Source organism: Schistocerca serialis, unplaced genomic scaffold (genome assembly GCF_023864345.2).
Source record: "Schistocerca serialis cubense isolate TAMUIC-IGC-003099 unplaced genomic scaffold, iqSchSeri2.2 HiC_scaffold_1204, whole genome shotgun sequence".
Lineage (NCBI taxonomy): Eukaryota > Metazoa > Arthropoda > Insecta > Orthoptera > Acrididae > Schistocerca > Schistocerca serialis.
In genome coordinates this window covers 70,001-80,000 of record NW_026047408.1, presented here as the reverse complement: position 1 = coordinate 80,000, position 10,000 = coordinate 70,001, and positions in this window count along the sequence as shown.

The following is a 10,000-nucleotide window of genomic DNA, read 5'->3' as shown; positions in this document are numbered from 1 at the left end:
ACCTACTTTGGCCGCACGGCGCCGCGTGCAGGGTGCGCCGGCGCGCAGCTGCGCCGCCTGCCGCCTCCGTCGGCCGGCGCGCCTGCCACTGGCCGCCCCCACCAGCCGGCTGTAGCGCGTGCGCCCACGCACCGCGCGGCCAGCACGCCGGGAGGCCCCCCCTCACCGGCCGGGGACGGTCCCACCCAGCCACCGCCGCGTATCGCTTCACACCCAGATGCCATTCACGTTCGTGGGCATGGTGGGTATCGCTGGAACAACCGGTTGGTAGCTCAACCGATCGTCGCCATCACTGATTCACCTCTAGCGAGAACAACCGCACCACAACGGTTTACCAGTTGTTCATTTGCGTAACGTCACCAGCAAACGTAGGCGTCCATCGCCATTTGCAAATTCAACGATTGTTGCATGCCTGTGTCAGGTGTCACGACACACTATGTCTGCCCACATACACGCAACAACATGTGCACGCTTCGCGAACACGTGGAAGGTGGCCCCCGTACGTATGCGATGTCCATTGCGCGAACGACTGTCAACCGGCCTCTGTCGCATGTCGCAGATGTGGAACGCAGTGCACCATGCTATCACGGTGTGTGAGAAGAGACGACTACGTCTGACAACACGCGCCACTACATCAACAGACGGCTCATGCTGATCGCCATCCAGGGCATACCACACTGCAATCCAGCTCTTATAGGGAGACGACACGTAGCTGAGTGCACAACATTTGGACCGCATGGTTCGCCGTTGTTGGCGCAGTCGTTGTACGGTCACATGTACCACGATGTATCATTCAGTACATGAGGACCAATGTGCAGTACAGTGTGTGATTTGGACGTACAACATCAGCGGACAGTTGACACAGGCCGTACCACAGCGTAGGCTAAGTGCTTCGCCATGCGAATGCCAATGAACAACTGCAAATGCCAATGAACAACTGCAAAGGGCATTGAGCATGTACGTCCTGCTGCCATCCACATTACAGTGTATAGCTGCAAGGTGTTTAACATGAAGCGATACACTGGGGACCGGGCAGTGCGAGTAGCAAACTATATTGCGGGGGTTGCAGTTAGGCAACACTACACTAATTTAACGCGTCGTATGACAATTACAGAGCAGGTTAAGGCCCAACGTGTGTTGGGTTAAGGCCCAACGTGTGTTGGGTTAAGGCCCAACGTGTGTTGGGTTAAGGCCCAACGTGTGTTGGGTTAAGGCCCAACGTGTGTTGGGTTAAGGCCCAACGTGTGTTGGGTTAAGGCCCAACGTGTGTTGGGTTAAGGCCCAACGTGTGTTGGGTTAAGGCCCAACGTGTGTTGGGTTAAGGCCCAACGTGTGTTGGGTTAAGGCCCAACGTGTGTTGGGTTAAGGCCCAACGTGTGTTGGGTTAAGGCCCAACGTGTGTTGGGTTAAGGCCCAACGTGTGTTGGGTTAAGGCCCAACGTGTGTTGGGTTAAGGCCCAACGTGTGTTGGGTTAAGGCCCAACGTGTGTTGGGTTAAGGCCCAACGTGTGTTGGGTTAAGGCCCAACGTGTGTTGGGTTAAGGCCCAACGTGTGTTGGGTTAAGGCCCAACATAGGTTGGGTTAAGGCCCAACATAGGTTGGGTTAAGGCCCAACATAGGTTGGGTTAAGGCGCAACATAGGTTGGGTTAAGGCGCAACATAGGTTGGGTTAAGGCGCAACATAGGTTGGGTTAAGGCGCAACATAGGTTGGGTTAAGGCGCAACATAGGTTGGGTTAAGGCGCAACATAGGTTGGGTTAAGGCGCAACATAGGTTGGGTTAAGGCCCAACATAGGTTGGGTTAAGGCGCAACATAGGTTGGGTTAAGGCGCAACATAGGTTGGGTTAAGGCGCAACATAGGTTGGGTTAAGGCGCAACATAGGTTGGGTTAAGGCGCAACATAGGTTGGGTTAAGGCGCAACATAGGTTGGGTTAAGGCGCAACATAGGTTAGGTTAAGGCGCAACATAGGTTAGGTTAAGGCGCAACATAGGTTAGGTTAAGGCGCAACATAGGTTAGGTTAAGGCGCAACATAGGTTAGGTTAAGGCGCAACATAGGTTAGGTTAAGGCGCAACATAGGTTAGGTTAAGGCGCAACATAGGTTAGGTTAAGGCGCAACATAGGTTAGGTTAAGGCGCAACATAGGTTAGGTTAAGGCGCAACATAGGTTAGGTTAAGGCGCAACATAGGTTAGGTTAAGGCGCAACATAGGTTAGGTTAAGGCGCAACATAGGTTAGGTTAAGGCGCAACATAGGTTAGGTTAAGGCGCAACATAGGTTAGGTTAAGGCGCAACATAGGTTAGGTTAAGGCGCAACATAGGTTAGGTTAAGGCGCAACATAGGTTAGGTTAAGGCGCAACATAGGTTAGGTTAAGGCGCAACATAGGTTAGGTTAAGGCGCAACATAGGTTAGGTTAAGGCGCAACATAGGTTAGGTTAAGGCGCAACATAGGTTAGGTTAAGGCGCAACATAGGTTAGGTTAAGGCGCAACATAGGTTAGGTTAAGGCGCAACATAGGTTAGGTTGAGGCGCAACATAGGTTAGGTTGAGGTACCGTATAGGTTAGGTTAAGGTACAGTATAGTTTAGGTTAAGGTACAGTATAGTTTAGGTTAAGGTACAGTATAGTTTAGGTTAAGGTACAGTATAGTTTAGGTTAAGGTACAGTATAGTTTAGGTTAAGGTACAGTATAGTTTAGGTTAAGGTACAGTATAGTTTAGGTTAAGGTACACATTGTTGTATGGAAAGGTGTAATGGGGGGGGGGGGGGGGGGCGGCCGGTCGGTTTGTTGATTGTGATTATAGTAAGTGGATGCCTGCGGCATCATCTGATTTGCCACGTCAGGATGCACCTTTGGCTCATGACAGGCGGCGCTCCGATTCCATGCTTGTGGCAGACCTGTGTCTTTCATTCCTGCCATTGTTTGTGTGCTGTGAGAGGAGGCAGTATTGTGATGTTGGGTGCACCCCTGTGTAGGACATGTGTGGGTGTTGGTGGCTTAGCTGAGCAATGGTGGTTGTCGGGGGGGTGGGATATTCCGTTTTCTGAGTGGACCTCCCAGTCTGGTTATGACAGTGTGGATTGTCTCATGTGGCGGAGAGGATGCACTGGGTGTTGTTCCATGCTGGTGCTTACATATTGTCTGTGTGCGTGTTACAGGCGGAGAGTAGTGCGTGATAAGAGTGTGTGGCTGCCGTGTGGTTGTGATTGTGAGCAGAGTCTTTCAGCATGTATACGGACAGTTGTATATATTATCTGTATTCTGATGGGTCTATGTATTACTAATCAGCGCCGTGTATACGTTTAATCCGGTTCCAGTCGAAACTGTTGTATCTCTGTACATTAGTGACACGGCGAGCGCGCTATGTAGCTACTCGTCTCGGCAGCTTCCACCGGTGTATGGCAAATGATTATAAGCAATGAGTCGAGTCGTCAATACCGATAGTGTGACGTCACATGTCTGGGGTGGGGGACGCTGCGCCCTTCCGGTGGGTCATGGCCTAGAAAGACGCTCCCCACGCAGGGGGGCTTGGACTGTCATAAACTCTTCCGAGTAATATACTTGCCGTACGTTTTTGCGACTGCGAGTGCAACGCCCACCGGTACCGACATGGATGGAGCGCCTCCTAGCTGACCGCTCAGCATCGGCATTCGTACAGAGAGCAACGCGATCGCGTCTCTAGCTCGTAACTGGTACAGCTCGCAGCTCATGTATAGGGACAGTACCTTACATGGGATCACTAGTTTGGGGATACCCCTCACCAGAGGGGAAATGTCATTAGGGATACCTGAGCCTTCGCTCATACTCCCTTCGATTTCGCCCCCATGATCCACCATCTAGTTTCCACCCCCAGGGGGACCGTCTTGGAAAAACTACCCCCTGGATGGGGGAATGGACCCTCCTACTAGGAGGAGCACCTTCAGCCGCCTTTAGGCGCCCACGGGGAACCACGTGGAGGCGGTGCCGCCAACCTTGTCACCGACCCTTGTGACAGGGATATAGCATCCACAGACAGCATGTCGTTTGCACGGGAGGTAGATCTCCAGGTTGGCCAGACCCCCATGCTGACGAACTCTGGTTTTCCAGGTTCTGTGGCACCATTTACCTTCAGGCACATAGTTCATACATACAATTCATACATATATATACATTTTCAAATAAAAAGTACAGGAGAACATTGTTGTATCTATACATCAATTATACCTTGTGCTTACATATCTCTTCCATGCGTTCACTTTGGCGGTTAAAAATATGTCCACATTGCTACACAACTGTCTGTAAGCTATTTGCTTAAGTGTGCTAGTGCAAGCAGCCTGCATCTTATTATCTTGATAGCTATGTGGTGGTAGGTTTATCATCTGTAGTCAGATTTGTTTGGAGATACCACTCTTATTGTGTGTACGCCCACATGTATGCTATAAGCACTTACACCTATGTAGTACATGTTTGTATTTACACTCTTAAACTATATACTACTTGTATGTGGCACACTACTCTGTGACTTTTACTACCTACGAATATATACATCTATATCCTATTTTTAGCTTGTTGTCTTTTCATTTTGGGTGTCAACCCATGTCTACACCAGCATTTGAATTATGTTCACTTTACATATATAAGTAATATATCTATATCTACCCACCAATGACTAAACTATTTTTATGTGTGTGGAACTATATACTTGTTCATATCGGTTAACCTAAGTATAAATCGTATCTTAAATTACTATAGACTTTCACCCATTTCGGCGATTGTCCTTGCTACATCTCTGATCTCGAAAACTTCCTCTGCATAGAGTTTTAGCGCAGTGTAATTTTCTTCGTTTTCCACCAGCATTCGCTTCGAGTTGAACACATTATGTCCCACAGCATTTTTAAGTCTGTGTCTTTGTTCCTCGTAATTTCTGCATACATAGAGGATATGGTCTATGTCTTCCTCCTCTCCACAGGTGCAAGTAGGATCCGTTTCAATTTTTAATTCCCATAGTTTCTTCTTTAACCCGTGTCCCGTAAGGAGACAGGTGAGTGAAAAGGGTGGTGTTTTCGTTTTAGTCCATCCGGTACGCCAGTGAGAGACCTGTTGAGACCATTTGTACATGTCTCTTCCCTTGTCTGAGGACTCCCACCTTGTCTGCCATTCTGCTTGTAGTAGGGATTCTATGGCCTTTGTTTGATTAATCCCTGTGTCAGGCACAGGAAATCCTGCTACACTTCCACCAATACCATGTCTTGTGTGGTAGGTAAGAGCTGCCCTAATGACTTCCAGGTCCAGTGGTAGGCAACCTGCAAGCACCTGCAGGGCTTCATTAGATACTGTTCTGCACGCCCTGGTCATTTGTAGCAGAAAAGGTCTCTGTATTGCAAATAGGATCCTTTGGATGTATCTGTTGTTTGCTCTATCCCCCCATGCTGCAGCACCGTATCGACATATTGAGAGGCAAAGACCGCTGTATATTAATTTCAGGGACTGTCGTTTGAGACCCCATTCTGTTCTCGTCACTCTTACTAGTGCGCCTGAGATTGCACCAAGTTTCTGTTGCAGTCTTCTTGCATGCTGGGTGAAGGACAGTTTTTCATCGATGGTGACTCCCAGATACGTGAATTCAGAGACAAACCTGATATTCTGTCCTTCAAATTTTATTTGTGGGGGCCTTTCTCTATCAAAATGACCTTTTAGTGTCATAGCTACAGTCTTGGGTCTGGAGATCTGTAGCTTATTTCTTTTGGCCCATTCCCCAATCGTTTCAATGGCTTGTGATCCTTTCTCCTCAAGTTGCTTCCTACTGTAGCCTTTTATCACGATGGCGAGGTCGTCGGCATATGCCACCTTCATCCATTTATCTCCATCATCTTCCTTCACTATTTCATCAAACACAAGGTTCCATAGGAAGGGGCCACAGATGGAGCCCTGGGGGCAGCCTTTCGTGATAACCTTCTCAGTTGTGCCAGCACTGGTTTCTACCATGGCTTTGCGGTGTCTAAGATAGCTTCCCATAAGGTGGTAAATGTTTTGTGGGCAGTCCATTTCTCTTAGGCGCCTCATTATGCTTGGCCACCATAGGTTGTCAAAGGCTCCTGCTATGTCCACAAAGATGACCATGACATATTTTTCTTCACATTGGGTGGTGTTTAAGACTTGCCGAATTGCCATCTCTGTGGAGGCACCTTGCCTGAAGCCAAACTGGTTTGGAGCTTTGAGGCCTGACTTCTCATACAGTTCCTCGAGGCGGCCAACAATCAGCCGTTCCAGCACCTTGCCGAGTATGGCAAGCAGGCAGATGGGACGGTACGACTTTGGTTCATCCCTTGGCTTCTCCTCCGATTTCAGCAGTATGCATACTCTTCCTACTTTCCATGCTTCCGGTACTGTTTGTTCCCTTAGGCAGGAGTTGAATATGTCCATTAGTATGTCAGGGTGTGTATGCCATATCCTTTTGATTATTTTGTCATCGATGCCATCTGGGCCAGTGGCTTTCTTTGGTTTGCAAGCTTTGATGGCTGCAGCAATTTCTTCATGTGTGAATTCAGGTGAAGTGACTGAGTTGTCATAGTTTTTGTTTCCTTCTTTTACTGCATCCTGGTCAGCTGTATCCTCCTCTGGATTGTCATCTGGTAGCAAGGATTTTAGCAGGTGTTCTACGGTCTCCTTCCATGTTAGGGTGTGAGTCTGGTCGTGAAGTTTTATATTACTAAGTACATTATCAGTGCCACGTTTTGGTCTGAGTATTTCCTGTGCTACTTGCCAGGGATTGTTGCTTTTGTCACAGTCTGTTACCCATTTTTTCCAAGTGTGTTCCTTGGCATTTGTTATTTGTTTCGTATATTCATTTCTCTTCCTGTTGTAGTTCCTTTTGGCTGCCTCAGTCTCGGCCTCATCCCCATTCCTGCGTGCTTGTTGTAGGTTTCGTCGAGCAGTTGTTGTGTCGCGTCGAAGCTGTGTGAGGGTGTCATTCCACCAAGGTACGGAGTCCTGCAGCTGTGTCCTTTTCTTCATGGATCTGTGGCAGCTTAAATTTATTGCTTCCTCCAGGCGCTTCACTTTTCCAGCTACGCTCATTTCCGCACTGTTCATTTGGTTGGCTATTTCACCTGCAAAACATTGGTCAAATATTGGCCATTTTGCTTTGTGTGTGTTGTATTTTCCTTGTCTTGTTGCCTGTCTCGTTCTTTGTGGAGGTAGCACAGTGTAAGATATTGCTCTATGGTCACTGGTTGTCCACTCTTCATGCACCATCCATTCTGTTACAGTTCTTGCTGCTGTTGCTGTACACAGGGTGAGATCTATGTTGCTTTCGCCATTTGGCCCACTGAAGGTTGTTAGTTGTGAGTCCTTGTTTATTATGACAAGATTGTGCTGGCTTATGAAGTCTTCCAGTATCCTTCCTTCAGCATCAGTTGTGTTACCATGCCACATTGGGGAGGTTGCATTTGCATCCATCCCTATAATTACATGTTTTCCTGTCAGTTTGTTGATAATTGTTTCTAGTTTTTGTAGGAAGCGGTCAAGAGGTTGGCCATATTGACAGTACATGCTTACGAGGTAGAGTTCTCCAAAGGACCCACTTACACTTGCAACAGCTGTGTGTGCATCACATAGGGTAGTGAGTTGCAGCACATTTAGCTCTTTGGTTCTAATTATTATGGCCGCCTTTGGTGTTCCATGCTGAGGGCTGTGAATGACTCGAAAACTTGGAGGATAACCCTTGATTTTGTCCGCAAATGTGTATGGCTCCTGCACCAGTAGTACATCTACTTTGTCCCCCTCCATTCTTTTCACAAGTTGGCCAGGGACTGTTTTAGACCTCTGGCCGTTTATCTGCAGAAACTTTACTGAGTGTTTTCCCAACTCTCTTGCTTTGTTACCATAGGGTGCTTCTTCATTTTTATTCTCCGCCATATTCGGTTTTTCGGTTTACTAATTCCCTTATTCTGTTATACTCTGGGCAAGTTTGGTCCTGAACTGAGTGGTTACAATCCCTCTTCCCACGCTTGCAATTCGCACATTGTGGTGGCTGCTCCTTCTTTTCACACTCTTTAAAGCTGTGACCTGGGATTGCACAGTGTCCACAGATGGTTTCCTTACTTGTACACCTTGCTGATGTGTGGCCATATCCCTGACACTTGTAACATCTGCTAATGCTTGTATAGTTTTGCACCCTGTGGGATGTGCAGCTGAGGTATATACGACCTTGTTGGGTTATGTGGTTCCAAGTTTTTGGTGCTACTTCAAGTACCAGGTTTACTACGTCCCTATTTCTTGGTCCACTTTTGAAAACGACTCGGGTACCATTTGTCACTTCCTCTAGTGTCATTCCTATCCTGGAGAGATTTCTTTCGTGCAGTTCGGATTTTAAAGCCTCTTCTTCCAAGTCTCTGGGGATATCATACACCATTACCCTAGGATTTCTCTTCTTGGGGTTTGAGAAAATTAGACCTAAACTCCTAAAGTCTTCACACGTTTTAATTTTGTCAGCCTCCTCATCGTTTGGAACTTCGATAATGACGCTATTGTCCTTCAAGGTCCTACATTTCGAAACTCTTACATCTCTGAGTGTTGTTTTTATGACCTTTTTCACTGTTTCTTCCACCTGCTTTCCGTCCTTCTGTGACTTTTCATCTGGCTTTATGACCAAAACCTTGTGTTGGGGTTTTGAGGGTACAGATTGTTTTCGGACTGCAGCTGTTGAGGAAACCTTTGCAGCATACGTCTCCTGCACTGGTGCTGTATGGAGGTGGACGTTTTTGAGACACCTTAGTTCTGTTTTTAACCCTATTATTTCTGCCTCATATTTTTTTAATATCTGTTCATACACGGATAATTTGCCCAGGATATATTTTTTTTGCCCATTATTGATTTTGTTTGTTTCATTGAAGAGATATGCTTCCATCTCTTCTCTTATTGTCACCATGTTTTGTGTGTCCTCCTTTGATTTAGTGCTCTCCTCATCCATGCTGATCACTGACTGCCTACCAACCTCCTTTGTTGGGGCCATACTGTCTTTTCTAGACCCCATTTTGGTGCACTACTTCGGAGGGTTACGCAAGGCAGTTTATGTTGACCAGTTTCATGTGGTGGTGATTGTGAGGCTCCCACTTTCTCGCATTTATTGACGCGCTACAGGAGTCTCGCGAGGAGATACTGGGCCGCGCCGTTTACGGCGACAGGTTCCCGCCACTTTCTTGTGTTTATTTGACGCGCCACAGGCTCCTGGCGAGGAGATGCTGGGCCGCGCCGCTTACGGCGAGACGCTGCCGCGGGACGCTAGAGTGGTGGCTGCACTCGCTGCGCTGGGGACTAGCCTACCGTTGCCAGCTGGGGACCAGGCTTCCGGCCGCCTGCCTGCAGCAGGGGAGGGCGCGCTCACGGCTGGTCTGCTGGCGCGCAGCAGCAGAAAAAAAAAAAAGGAATGCGAAGCCTAGTGCCGCCCGCACGCCGTCGCTGCCCCAGAAACACAGATACACGTACGGAGGGGTTCATACAGTAATAATCCTACTTCTATTCCTACCCTAGTGCTGCACAGTCTTTTCTCTCAACTGCAGTTTATGTACTGCATCGAAGCTGCCATCAAGTCCAGGGGAGACGCTGTTTACAACATTACTAAAGCTATTTGATTCTTAATACTAAGGCACTGGGGATCTTTTTTTCACTATATATGAGAGAGGATAGTCCTCTCTCTCACTTTGTCACCTAGAATTCAGCAGATCGTCTCTGTCCTGTCGGTGCAAGGCTCGGATTTCCGATGTGCGGACCGAATTCTGTGAGGCGTTGTGGCTCACAGTACGTTTCCTATTTGATATTTACCACCTGACTATGAATATTGCGTCCACACATTGCGTGAAAGGGGATAGAGTGAACTCTCTTTTCCTCCTCTTACATTCATCCCAGCTTCCAAAGTCTATTGATACTGGGTGTTTGAATTTCCGACATGCCCAGCAGCCAGCGCTCGCCTCACGCGTGCCAACAAGCGCTATTTGATATTTTAGCTTACACTTTG